The following is a 13,899-nucleotide window of genomic DNA, read 5'->3' as shown; positions in this document are numbered from 1 at the left end:
TAAGTTGAGGAATCATTTGAGATGTTTTTTGTCAAGTAAAGGGCTTCACTTTACTTGAAATATGAAACGAGAAAAATTCGGATTAGTTCCGATGCGTTGTTTGTCAATATTTGTGCACATACAGCTATTACTATGTCAGTACGTCACTACACGTGTGGCTAAATTTACTTGTAGGATGGGTTACCCTATTTACTGTGATGGGGGTTATGACGTTTTTTTCTTCATAATAATAAAAAAAAAGGTTCAGCAAGCAATAAAATATGTCATGTTATTATTAAATTACTTTACTTTGACAGGGGGTTGCCCTAAAGTTTTTTGTTGGACCAGTTGGCTTGATTTTAACTGGTCCGCCAGAATTTTGACATTAAACGAAATACTGTTGTTTTCAATTTTTTATTGATGCATATATTATCTGGATTTCCACACTTGCTATTTTAATATGAATGGCATTGTCAACTTAACTGGGTATTCAGTTTTCTGCATTGAAAGTCATACTTTATTACAAGTTATTGTATTCGTAAGGGAGTTCATTAATTTAACTGCCTTTTTCTTGTCTTGAATTTTTGTTTATATAATAAAATTAACATATAACTTAAAAACAGGTCAGATTATTATCTACGTGTAGAGCAAATTGGAAATTATCGTTAATGAAAAAATATGTGTTGTTTACTAAAAACAAATAACTTTCAAATCGACTGTTAAAATATCGTAACTTGTTATTTATGACCTTCAAATCTTCACGTCCCAAAAATTGCGCAAGTGACCAATAGTATTGAGTCTTTATTCGCGCAATTGCTCGCAAAAAAAAACAAGCCCCATAAAACAAAATCAGGACGGAAGAATCTTACACACACAAAAACTCAACAATCTCTTAAAGAATCTTTTTTTGCTCATCTAGTTATCCTAAATTCGTAATTTTTGTTGAATGAAGCCATTGCAGCCATAGCACACCGTCTTCAGTTTTTCGTAGAACACTCAAAACTTTATTCCTACGGAAATCGGCTTTGTTGACCACCACGCTGTTGACAGAATGTGCGTGTTCTGCTGTGTGTGGTCTTTTGTCAAGATGGTCGAAACTATAGTTTAGTATGCTATCGCGTAATTTCACCAATAGAGAGCGTTTATTGTCATGTTATTGAATTATCTGAAACGCCCTTTAGCGTTTAGTGTTTCTCACCTAATACAAAGACTACAAGCCTGTCCGTTGCATGATGGGATTTTGCGCTGTGTCTGTGATTGGAAGTTGTTCAGCGGCTCATTCGAGTAAATATTTTTACCTTTTATTCAAACCTTGATAAAATGGAGTGAATGTGTTTACAATTTATTTGAACCTTACAATAATTTTAACCTTAAAATAATTTGTACTCAAAGTTCATTCGAAAATCAGTATCTCAAAATCAAATGCTTGTCCACAAAAAATTAAATGGAAGAATGGGGTGCTCGGTATTCCTATCTATATTTTATTGTCTTTAAAATCATTGTGATTTTATTTAAAATCAGAACTTGTTGGAAGATTATGCAAAATATTTTTCAAAACAACCCAAAACGCAGCATTTGAGATAAATATTTTGTGGGCTACACGGCACACTTCCAATGAACTACTTCTTCACACTGATTGTAGAGACGCCTTCATTCGTTAACTAAATAATTTGGGTAGGTGGGGTTTCCACCATTTTCTGCTATAACAATTCTTCTACACTGTTTATCATTTTCGGTGTGATTGGTTGAATATTTCATCGGACAGGACAGAACAGTGAAAACATCAAAACTTTAGTCCAATCAAATACGGTGTAACTTCACAGGAGCGCATTGTGTGCATGACTGATATTTTAACATCGTATTACATTGTATAAAACTCGCGCGAATACCATCACACACAGTGTTAATGCTCCCAGTGAGTGATAAACACAGTGCTTTGATTAATTGAGCAACTTACTAAACTGTTCCATATTTGACTCTTACAAGTTGTGAACTTGTGCAAGCAATTCCAGGACTTGAGTGCATTTGTACTTTGTGTTGAACATAAATATTGAGGGTGCCCTTTGCAAAGTTGCTGAATTGTTGAGCTATTTTAGTTTCCGTTCCTTATTTGGATGTCAGAAATTGTTGCCTTTTTTTTAGCTTAAAAATAAAGGAATTTGCAGCTTCTTCAGGAGCTCTTTATTGAAAATATTGGCAGCAAAATCATTACAGTGAGGGCAATGTAAAACCACATTTTCCGTGCACAAACGCATTGTAGAGTTTCCTAGATGGTGGCACTGGGGTACCCATTACTGGTTGGCATCCTTCAGCCACCGGTAAGGTCTTGTGGTACAAACTCCAGAATATTCTTTAGTGATTTTGAGAAAGAAAAGCCGCGATTGAACAAACGAATGCAACAATAATCACGTATTTTTAACGCATGTTGATATTGGCTGTGGTTGTTGTCACGTGGCGTTGGTAGCTCAATCAGTCTATTGTTTTCACAAGTCCAGAGTATTCGTGAGAAAGATACAGTTTAACTTGTATTTTTTTCTATTTTAAACATGAAGGTTTGTTTCATTTATGTAATGGGTCAGTACAAACTCTGATACACTTATTTACCAGGCTCTACGTCATGGTTTGAAAAATCATTTCTTCCTTTTCAAGATAATTACAAAGTGGCGAATTATTCTATTGAGAATTGCATGACTGCCGGACTTGTCAGGTCAAGTGTACAAGTAAACTAGCCTGAATGAAGCATTATTGTTTATCCTGAAAGAATCAAAATGCATAAAAAAAAGCCAATGGATACCTTCGGTAATCGTCATAGACCAGTCTTGTCACTTGGTGTATCTCAACACATATGCAAAAAATAACAAACCTGTGAAAATTTAAACTCGATTGGTCGTCAAAGTTGGGAGAGAATAATAATGGTTGAAAAAACACCCTTGTCACCTGACGTTGTTTGCTTTCAGATGCTTCGGATGGATGGACAAATTTCAACATTAAAAAAAAACAGTAAAGTGTAAAAATGATTTATAGGAAATAAACAAACATAAAACACCACAAGGCAATAGGGTAGTGCCTAAATAGATAAATAAAGGACAATAGACTTTCTTCAAATTTAGCAAAATATCTAACTTCAAATCAGGCCTGTGTGCTTCGTTTTTGAAAGGGCAAGGGCACCAAGGTATTTTCTCCTTTGTAAAGGGCACCCTATGAGGAAATTCAATTAAATTCAACAATATTTTTTTCCATTTTACAAACAATATTACAAGTATCATACAAAATAAAGATAAACATTAATACAGCTATGATACTTCTTTTAGGCGGATACCGGCGCTCTACTAAGTGTTCTTTAATATTGGTACTAAATAATAATAGTAGGAAAAGAAAAGATTATAAATTTATACTGGAGCATTTCAAGTGCACAAAGGCAATGACCAGGGGGCAATCGCCTTTGGTGCCTCTGTGAAGTATCAGGCCTGTCAAATTTCCATTATGTTGTTTTTGTTTACTGAAATCTAATTTGAACCTTTGTTTTTTTATATTGTAGATAATGAAGATGTGGAGACACCTTGAAGAAACAATGGAACAGTTATTAATGGATCTTGGACATGCAGGAGGGTGTAGATTTGAAGACGTGGAAACGCAGTTTGAGAAACAGATCTGAAACAGTTTAACAGATCTCAGACATGCAAAAGATTGACTGAAACCCTTGAGACACTTGGCTGGATCCAACACACCCTGCTTAATTGATAGCTGTATGGATCAGTGATCACCAAGCCCCAAATGATGAATGGCTCTCTAGTGCCCTCTGGCTGATGACTGTTCAGGGAACATCACACAGGCTTTGCAGAACACAAGCTTCTACCCAATCCTACTGGAAGAGGTAAGTCAAACGTTTCATCAAATATCATTGACTCGTGACCGCCCCAGATACAGCATTGACTCGAGTCATGTACTTAAAGTACGCCTTAATGTCTAAAAATTAAGCCAATGTTTTACTTTGTAATAAAATCAACCCATTTTAGTTATACTACTTAATGTTCTCCCAAAATTATCAACCTGTCAAATGCACCTGTCAACATTTTTACTGTAACCACTGTTTCAATGTGCCTTTTTAAAAAACGCTAGTAGATCGATATTTTGTTATAAATGGTAAGTCTGTGACCCTACGGTTAGTTTGCTATCCGTTTAAAACAAAACTTTTCCAAACAGTTAACCATTTAACCGTTTGTCTGCCCTGGCGGTAGGTCAATTTGCTCTATATAATAAAATAAAAGCTACGCATTACCGATCATTGAGTCAACTCGTCAAATTAAGAACAGGTTTTCACTGCTGGTCTACTGAAAGTCTACTTGTCTATAGTGTCTACTTGTTCTGGCAAAAAAATATCAGCATGTTTGTGTTGTCGGTAAGAAAAAAAACCCTTTTTGTGATTTACAATATTCCCAGTAGTTGAAGATACCCTTTCTAAAGGAACAGAAGTGGTGGGAATTCCCAGGTATTGCTGTGCTAGTTTGGACAGTGCAGGGTAGCAAGATACTGTACGTTTTCTTTCCACCACTCCTAGTGGACAAGTTTCGTTGTTGTCTACCTCGGGTGCACTCAAGTACGCATCAAACTCTGCCTTGCTGGCCTAATCTAGGCCCTATACATCCATGTCTTTGGTCTCCATGGTGTTGCCAATCAGAAAGTCCATGACAGACGCTGGTCTTGGTTTTTTCGCTGATGGTTCTATACCGGCAATAAGTTTGGTGCCATTTCTTTCTTGATGGCATTGAAGGTCACATTTTGATCATTTCCGTCCATTAATTTCAAACTTCTGTAGGGTGGGTCGGGGGCAGACACAAGCATGGGTGGGCTTGTGAGAGAATATTTGTAAAGCGATCAGCTGCAGTTCTTTGCTTTAATTGAGCTAAAGCCAGGGAGTCACTGTCTTGCACTTCCATGTGGTTGTTACCGAGACTTCTCACAATTTGATGGACTGTTGAAACGCTGGTGTTCTTTTCACTGGACAGTACAAACGCTGCAACCTGTTTGGAAATAGGGCTGAGAAAGAAAATTACTAAAAAACAATGAATAAAACGCAGAAAACATAAAAAACATAGGCCTTTATTTCGTGCTTTTTATATTTAATTTTATTTCAACTAGAACCTGAAAAGGTTTAGGGAAAGAAACTACATTCTCAATCAGTAAATCTCGCCTTGCTTGGCCTGCAGTTCTAATCAAAGAGAGACCGGCTTTTCGCGGGACTTTCTTGGCTCAATGCCGCAGGCTTTGCCTGGTCGTGGTTTTCCTCTTGGTTTTTGATTGCATTCCCTTTGCTGTTTTTCCTGTCATTCTCTAAGCGCTTTGTAACCTTAGGAAAAGGCGCTATATAAATGGATTATTATTATTATTATTATTATTATTTCATTTTATCACAGCATGCAAAAGAAAGATCTCATTTTCCTTTGTGCCGGTAACTCCTCGAGCCGGGCTACGTCCCGTAGCCTTAGATCTCAAGGGTCTTTCTCAGGATCCTCGCTGTTCCCAAAAGCGCTGCCTTCTGTAATAGATCTACCCTCACATTTGTCCCTATTTCATCTAGATGTTTCCCCAGTGCTTTGGGAATGGTGCCAAGTGCTCCAACCACCACGGGGACTACTTTTACCTTTACCTGCCAAATCTTACGAAGTTCCCTGGCCAGGTCCTGGTACTTCTCGATCTTTTCCATCTCCTTCGAAGCTACCCTTATATCACCTGGCACCGCTATGTCAATGAGATGACACATCTTCTTCGTCTTATCTAATAGCACAACATCCGGACGCCTATGTTGTATAACATGATCGGTCTGAATGTTAAAGTCCCATAGGATCTTGACCTGGTCGTTCTCTACAACTTTCTCCGGAACATGGTCGTACCATTTCGCAAGTACTTTGACACCATACTTCTTACACAGATCCCAGTGAATCACCTTGGCCAGCTTGTCATGTCTTCCTTTGTACTCCGTCTGGGCCATCTTACTGCATTCGCTAACAATATGAAATACAGTCTCCTCTGCTTTATTGCACATTCTACACATAGGAGAGACGTTTGCTTTCTCTATCCTTGCCTTCATTACATTTGTCCTTAGAGACTGGTCTTGCGCCGCAGTAATCAAGCCCTCTGTTTCCTTCTTTAGTTCTCCACTCTTTAACCAATTCCATGACTTGCTGCTGGCCACTTCCTCAGTACACCTCAAGAACCGGCCATGAAGTGGTTTGTTCCTCCAATCTTGATGTCTTTCCTCCTTCCTTTCCCTCTTGTACTCTTTCGGCCCAACTTCGTCTGCCCTCGTGTACCTTTGTGCAACTTTCAACAAGCTCTCCTCGGTCCTCCTGACATGACAATGCAAGCTTCTGCGCTCGATGTTAACACTGTCCGCCACGCTAAGCAACCCCCTTCCGCCCTCTGACCTCGGAAGATAGAGTCTACTAACATTTGACCGCGGGTGTAGCATGCCATGCATGGTCATTAGTTTTCTTGTCCTCCTGTCAGTGACATCTAGATCTTCCTTAGTCCACTCGACAATACCCGCACTGTACCTCATCAAAGACACGGCCCATGTGTTAATCGCCTTAATCATGTTCCCCCCGTTTAGTTTAGACTTCAAACATTTCTTTACACGCCTGATGTATTCTGCCTTCAGCCTTACCTTTGATTCCTTGTGAAGGACATGGTCCGATTCAAGTACACCAAGATACCGATAACTCTCCTCCTCACCCAAAGCCCTCAACTGTGCACCATCTGGCAGAGCAATGCCATCGGAATGTACCCTCTTCCCCCTCTTCATGGTCATTGAAGCACATTTCTCCAGACCGAACTGCATCCCAATGTCATCACTGAAAATCCTGACGGTCTGCACCAAAGAGTCGATCTCGGCCTCATTCTTCGCAAACAACTTCAAATCGTCCATAAAAAGCAGATGGTTGATCTTACATCCGTCCTTCTTCATTACATAACCTGCACTCACCTTCCTTAGAATCATCGACAGGGGCATCATCGCAAGAACAAACAGCAGCGGAGACAGAGAGTCACCTTGGAAAATACCTCTTCTTATGCATACCTTGCCCAGATTATCATCGTTGGCTGTCAGATTTGTTCGCCACGTCTTCATGCTCTCACCTAAAAGACTTTTTACTGCATCAGCCACTCCAACCATATCCAGACATTCCATTATCCATGTGTGTGATACCTAGTCATACGCCTTCTTGTAGTCAATCCACGCCATTTCCAAATTAGTCTTTCTGCTCCTGCAGTCCTTCAGTACAGCCTTATCGATGATAAGTTGATCCTTCGTACCTCTGGACCGCTTCTTACAGCCTTTCTGCTCCTCCGGAAACAACAGCTGGTCATCCATATGGCGATATAGGTCTTCTGCAATCATACTGGTCAAGAGTTTATACATCACAGGTAAGCACGTAATTGGTCTATAATTACTGGCAATGTTACCTTTCTTGACATCCTTCATGATCAGCACTGTTTTTGCCTCAGTCATCCAAGATGGGACCTTACCCTGTACTAGACAGTCTTGCAATTGTAGGGCCATTCGCTCATGCAAACTATTATTATTATTATTATTATTATTATTATTATTATTATTATTATTATTATTATTATTATTAGCTCCTCCATCAGCTTTCACCGGTCGTGTTTCAGGTTCAATGTCTGTGAATCGGCGAGTTTGGTGCATTTCTTGTCAGTGAGAACACCGCAAATTGGCCATCTCACCTCGATCAAGCGTTCCACCATTTCGAAAATGGAGTTCCATCTTGTTTTTACAAGCTGTGTGACTTGTGTACTCAAATATTTTCACCAATGACAAAATTTACTGATGTCCAACCCTTTATTACGATACCATTTGCTTGTAGCAACGTGTGATGATGGTTCGATCTGCAATTAATCAAATGAACCCAATACAATATAAACATTTGATTTACAGCAATTACAATAACGAATTAATCCCAATTTTATGTATTTACAACAATTGATTAAATCCCTATTTACCCACAAAATGTGTGCCAAGTGTGCGTGATTCCCCTTTGCCTCAACTCAAGTGACTTAACTTAATCTCAAAACTTTATCCCAACTTTGACCTTTAACCTTTATCCACACACACTACCGTGTTCTGTATGCCACAATACCCCAACATACACAATACATGTACATGCAACCCACGTGAATCTAACTGAAGACATTCTTAGAAAATCAACCACTTTTACAATCAAAATTTTACACTGATTACCCGCTTATTATCAACAATCCCTGATGCAGAGTATACTTAAACTTATAATCTTAAACTTGATTGAACTAATTTTGTACTCACAACATTGGGCGCATCCAAAATCAACAAAATATTGGCGAAAGTATGACTGACTAGTGACGAATGTTATGATCGATCCTGGCGAAAGATGCAAAACAGCGCCCTCATTTGACCAAGAAAAATCTACGCTTCTGACGTCACAAATGAATAAATTACGTTGCCTAGCCCGCAACAAGCTGTATAAGGCGGTGTTTGGGACTGTCCATTTGTTGTTGTTTTGCTTCTAAAGCCTTTGTTGACACCATGCTGTTTTTGCAATGCACAACGAGGCAATTTGCCCACCCATTGACTGTTTTCATTGGATGTTGTCTTGCTTCGAAAGCCTTTGTTGACATCTTGAAATGCCCAACAAGGTGATTTTGCCCCACCGATGACTGTTGTGATGCTTGAGACTGTCCATTTGTTGTTGTCTTGCTTCTAAAGCCTTTGTTGACACGGTACTGTGTTTGAAATGCCCAACGAGGCGATTTGCCCCAGCGATGACTGTTTTGATGCTTGAGACTGTCCATTTGTTGTTGTCTTGCTTCTAAAGACTTTCTTTACAACGCGCTGTGTTTGAAATGCCCAACGAGGCCATTTGCCTCACCGATGACTGTTTTGATGTTTGGGACTGTCCATTTGTTGTTGTCTTGCTTCTAAAGCCTTTGTTGACACCGCTCTGTGTTTGAAATGCCCAAAAGGCATTTTGCTGGCCACAGATGACTGTTTTGATGCTTGGGACTGTCCATTTGTTGTTTTCTTGCTTCTTAAGCCTTTGTTGACACCGCTCTGTGTTTGAAATGCCCAACAAGGCGATTTGCCTCACCGATGATTGTTTTGATGCTTGGGACTGTCCATTAATTTGTTGTTGTTTTGCTTCTAAAGCCTTTGTTGACACCATGCTGTTTTTGCAATGCACAACGAGGCAATTTGCCCACCCATTGACTGTTTTCATTGGATGTTGTCTTGCTTCGAAAGCTTTTGTTGACATCTTGAAATGCCCAACGAGGTGATTTTGCCCCACCGATGACTGTTGTGATGCTTGAGACTGTCCATTTGTTGTTGTCTTGCTTCTAAAGCCTTTGTTGACACGGTACTGTGTTTGAAATGCCCAACGAGGCAATTTGCCTCGCCGATGACCGTTTTGATGCTTGAGACTGTCCATTTGTTGTTGTCTTGCTTCTAAAGCCTTTGTTGACACCGCTCTGTGTTTAAATTGGCCAACGAGGCCGTTTGCCTCACCCATGACTGTTTGGATGCTTGAGACTGTCCATTTGTTGTTGTCTTGCTTCTAAAGCCTTTGTTTACAACGCGCTGTGCTTGAAATGCCCAACAAGGCGATTTGCCCCACAGATGACTGTTTTGATGCTTGGGACTGTCCATTTGTTGTTGTCTTGCTTCTAAAGCCTTTGTTGACACCGCTCTGTGTTTGAAATGCCCAACAAGGCTATTTGCCCCACAGATGACTGTTTCGATTCTTGGGACTGTCCATTTGTTGTTGTCTTGCTTCTAAAGCCTTTGTTGACACCGCTCTGTATTTGAAATGCCCAACGAGGCAATTTGCCCCACCGATGACTGTTTTGATGTTTGGGACTCTCCATTTGTTGTTGTCTTGCTTCTTAAGCCTTTGTTGACACCGCTCTGTGTTTGAAATGGCCAACAAGGCGTTTTGCCGGCCACAGATGACTGTTTCGATTCTTGGGTGTGTCCATTTGTTGTTGTCTTGCTTCTAAAGCCTTCATTGACACCGAGCTGTGCTTGAAATACCCAACGAGGCGATTTGCCCCACCGAGGACTGTCTTGATGCTTGAGACTGTCCAATTGTTGTTGTCTTGCTTCTTAAGCCTTTGTTTACACCGCTCTGTGTATGAAATGCCCAACGAGGCCGTTTGCCCAAGCGATGACTGTTAAAATGCTTGGGACTGTCCATTTGTTGTTGTCTTGCTTCTTAAGCCTTCATTGACACCGAGCTGTGCTTGAAATGCCCAACGAGGCGATTTGCCCCACCGAGGACTGTTGTGATGCTTGGGTGTGTCCATTTGTTGTTGTCTTGCTTCTAAAGCCTTCATTGACACCGAGCTGTGCTTGAAATGCCCAACGATGCGATTTGCCCCACCGAGGACTGTCTTGATGCTTGAGACTGTCCAATTGTTGTGGTCTTGCTTCTTAAGCCTTCATTGACACCGAGCTGTGCTTGAAATGCCCAACGAGGCGATTTGCCCCAGCGATGACTGTTTTGATGCTTGGATTGTCCATTTGTTGTTGTCTTGCTTCTAAAGCCTTTGTTTACAACGCGCTGTGTTTGAAATGCCCAACGAGGCCGTTTGCCTCACCGATGACTGTTTTGATGTTTGGGACTGTCCATTTGTTGTTGTCTTGCTTCTAAAGCCTTCATTGACACCGCTCTGTAATTGAAATGCCCAACAAGGCGTTTTGCCGGCCACAGATGACTGTTTTGATGCTTGGGACTGTCCATTTGTTGTTGTCTTGCTTCTTAAGCCTTTGTTGACACCGCTCTGTGTTTGAAATGGCCAACGAGGCCTTTTGCCTCACCCATGACTGTTTTGATGCTTGAGACTGTCCATTTGTTGTTGTCTTGCTTCTAAAGCCTTTGTTGACACCGAGCTGTGCTTGAAATGCCCAACGAGGCGATTTGCCCCACCGAGGACTGTTTTGATGCTTCTGTTGCACTCAAGTCCTGCATTGACAGCTAATTGCAAAGTGTGCGCCGCGCACCCAACATCTTGGACATCTGGGTCCTGGCTTCCGACATCCTTTGTATTTGATGTATTGTCATTGACAACGGCATTGACTTTTTTATCTATTCGTCACTGTTCTGCAACAGTCTTTAACTGCTTAGCAAAAGCTGGTGCTGTGGGTCACTGTGGCCCTTTGTCGCCGGTGTCATCGGTGTCGAGTTTGGCCACTGGGGGCATATCCAAGTAACGGTTTGGTGTTGACAGTCTTGAACATAGTGAGCTGTCACAGTCATGTACTCCTCTCTATCCAGCAGTCAGTTGTGTGAGGGCAATACTTCCAATATCCTCTAACTTTATTCCAATGCTTTCTTTTTTGTTATTGAACATCAGTTTGAGCTGTGCTGTCATTGACTTACGTCATGGTGCGGCATAACCTGGTTCCAAATATTCCAGCAACTTCCTGAATCCCCCCCCCAGCTTCCACCAAGCTTATTGGTAAACTTTCACCTGCTATCATTTCTGCAATCAATTCGCTGGATTATAACTTTCCCACCTCAGAAACGACCCTAAAGTAGCCTTGTACTACTCGTACTTCTCGCCGTTTTCTCACTGGCTGCAGATGCAGAGGGGCAATTTTCTTGTCAGTCGCATTACACCTTTTTGGTGACATTTCTTGATCTTGGTGCTAGTAGTTTTATGTGAGATATTCTTTGCCATAAGTTTTTAGACTGATTTTTACTTGACACCCGAGGCTTTGAAGTGATGATATTAGAAATGTTGTGGGCTTTGTGCTCTTGATGTTATAATGTTGTTAAAAGCAGTCAGTCGTATTACACAAAAAGGACATGGGAATTATACACTTAAATCACAAATCACAAGTTTCCTCAAACTAAAAACTTGATGTTGTATAATGCTAAACTCATTTCCAAAACAATGTTGCACCATCTCGTTAAACAATTTGAAATTGGTGTTTTATCGTACAAATCTTTTCAGAACCAATCTTGTGTCTTATCTTGAAGCCATTGCAAGTTTATGTTGTACTGTTAACATTTTTCTGAACCAATACTTAAAGACATTGGACACTATTGGTAATTGTCAAAGACCAGTCTTCTTACTTGCTGTACATCAATATATGCTTAAATTAACAAACCTGTGAAAATTTGAGCTCAATCGATCATCAAAGTTGGGAGATAATAATGAAAAAAGAAGCACCCTTGTCACATTGAGTTGTGCGCTTTCAGATGTTTGATTTTAAGACCTCAAATTCTAAATCTGAGGTCTTGAAATCAAATTCGATGAAAATAACTTCTTTCAGTGTCTTTCCCGAAGACTATTTCATTTCAGAGGGAGCCATTTCTCACAATGTTTTATACTATCAACTCTCCCCATTACTCATTACCAAGTAAGGTTTTGTGCTAATAATTATTTTGAGTAACTACCAATAGTATCCACTGCCTTGAATGTTGTAATGCTAAACTCATTTCTAAACCAATGTTGTACCATCTCGGAGATTTTCTTAGTTAGTGGTGTACTGTACAAATTCATTTTTCAAACTCATTATAAGTCGAAACAATTCAAAATTGACGTTTTTCTGAACCATAGATTGAAACCAATGCAAGTTTATGCTGTGCTGTTTAAATCTCTTCTGAAACACTTCTGTGTCAACTCTTGCAAGTTTTTGTTAAACCAATTCTTAAACCAATATTGTGCCATCCCTCACAATCATTCAAGTTTATTTGTTGCAGTGTCCTATGTTTCCCCAACAAATTATGTGCTGTCTCTCAAAACCAATCATAGTTTGTGCCACCTCAAAAAACTACTCCAAGTTGAAGTTGTGTTGTCTAAATCGTTTCCGCACAAGTTAGGTGCCACCTTTCAAAACAATTCAATTTTGTTGTCTGCTCTTCAATCATTTTCTTAAAAATTACATCCCACCTCTTGATACTAGTCCGGTCTATATTCAAATTTACAATTATACTTTACAAATAATTTTGAAACCAACATTGTGCCATCCTTGAAATCAATCCAGATTTGTGTAATAGTAATTTGTGCTTTAGTCATCGTCATCCTGACGATGACTAGAGCAAGCTAGTCGAAACGTTGAGACCAATTTAAGAACTTACTCTGCGGTAGTACAGTTAATTATGATTACAAGCTAAAGTAGTAGACTGTAGTCCCAGCCTATTTTCTGTACCATCCGCCCGGGTAATAGTTAAAAAGCAGGACAGTTCTTTTCAGAACTGAGAAGTCTCCCAAACACCCGAACAATCTACTCCGTGGTAGTCAGTAGAATAATTATGATAAAGAAAGACAGTTCTCTAAGAACAAACTCTACCTGGCAAGTAGATACACTTATGGTGTTACCACAAACCAAATATATATTTACACTTCACCATGCAATGCCTCAAATCTTATATAGTGTCCAAATAAGTCCCAATGGGTTCATCTCTGGAAGCTGTTTAAAAAGTACTGCTAACAACTTTTCCCAGAGCTTTTGTTCCACCTCATACAAACCTTTTCAAGATGACATACTATTAGCGAAGAATATCTTAACCAATTGAATGCCTTCTCAAAAAACTATTTAATTTTTTCAAATAGGTTTTGAACAAATATTTTTCCAACTCTCAAAACCATTTGAATCAATAATTTGGTTTTAGCCGTGGGTTCGATCCCACCCAAGTAAATATGCCTGTGATATTTTTTCACAGGACTCGGGGAAAGTACTGAGTATACATTGCTAACACACATCGGTGTATGGGTAAAAGCCAAAATTAATATTCTTTATCCCGATGCAAATTTAACATCTATTATACCATTGCAGTACCCGCTGCCAAAACATAGGGTTCGAACTGCCTCTAGCTACCGGGCAACCTCGGTAGTCTAGTTGTAAGACACTGCTCTGAAGTTGCA

Source organism: Asterias rubens, chromosome 16 (assembly GCF_902459465.1).
Source record: "Asterias rubens chromosome 16, eAstRub1.3, whole genome shotgun sequence".
NCBI classification, from domain to species: Eukaryota; Metazoa; Echinodermata; class Asteroidea; order Forcipulatida; family Asteriidae; genus Asterias; species Asterias rubens.
Note: the sequence above shows the minus strand (reverse complement) of the source record.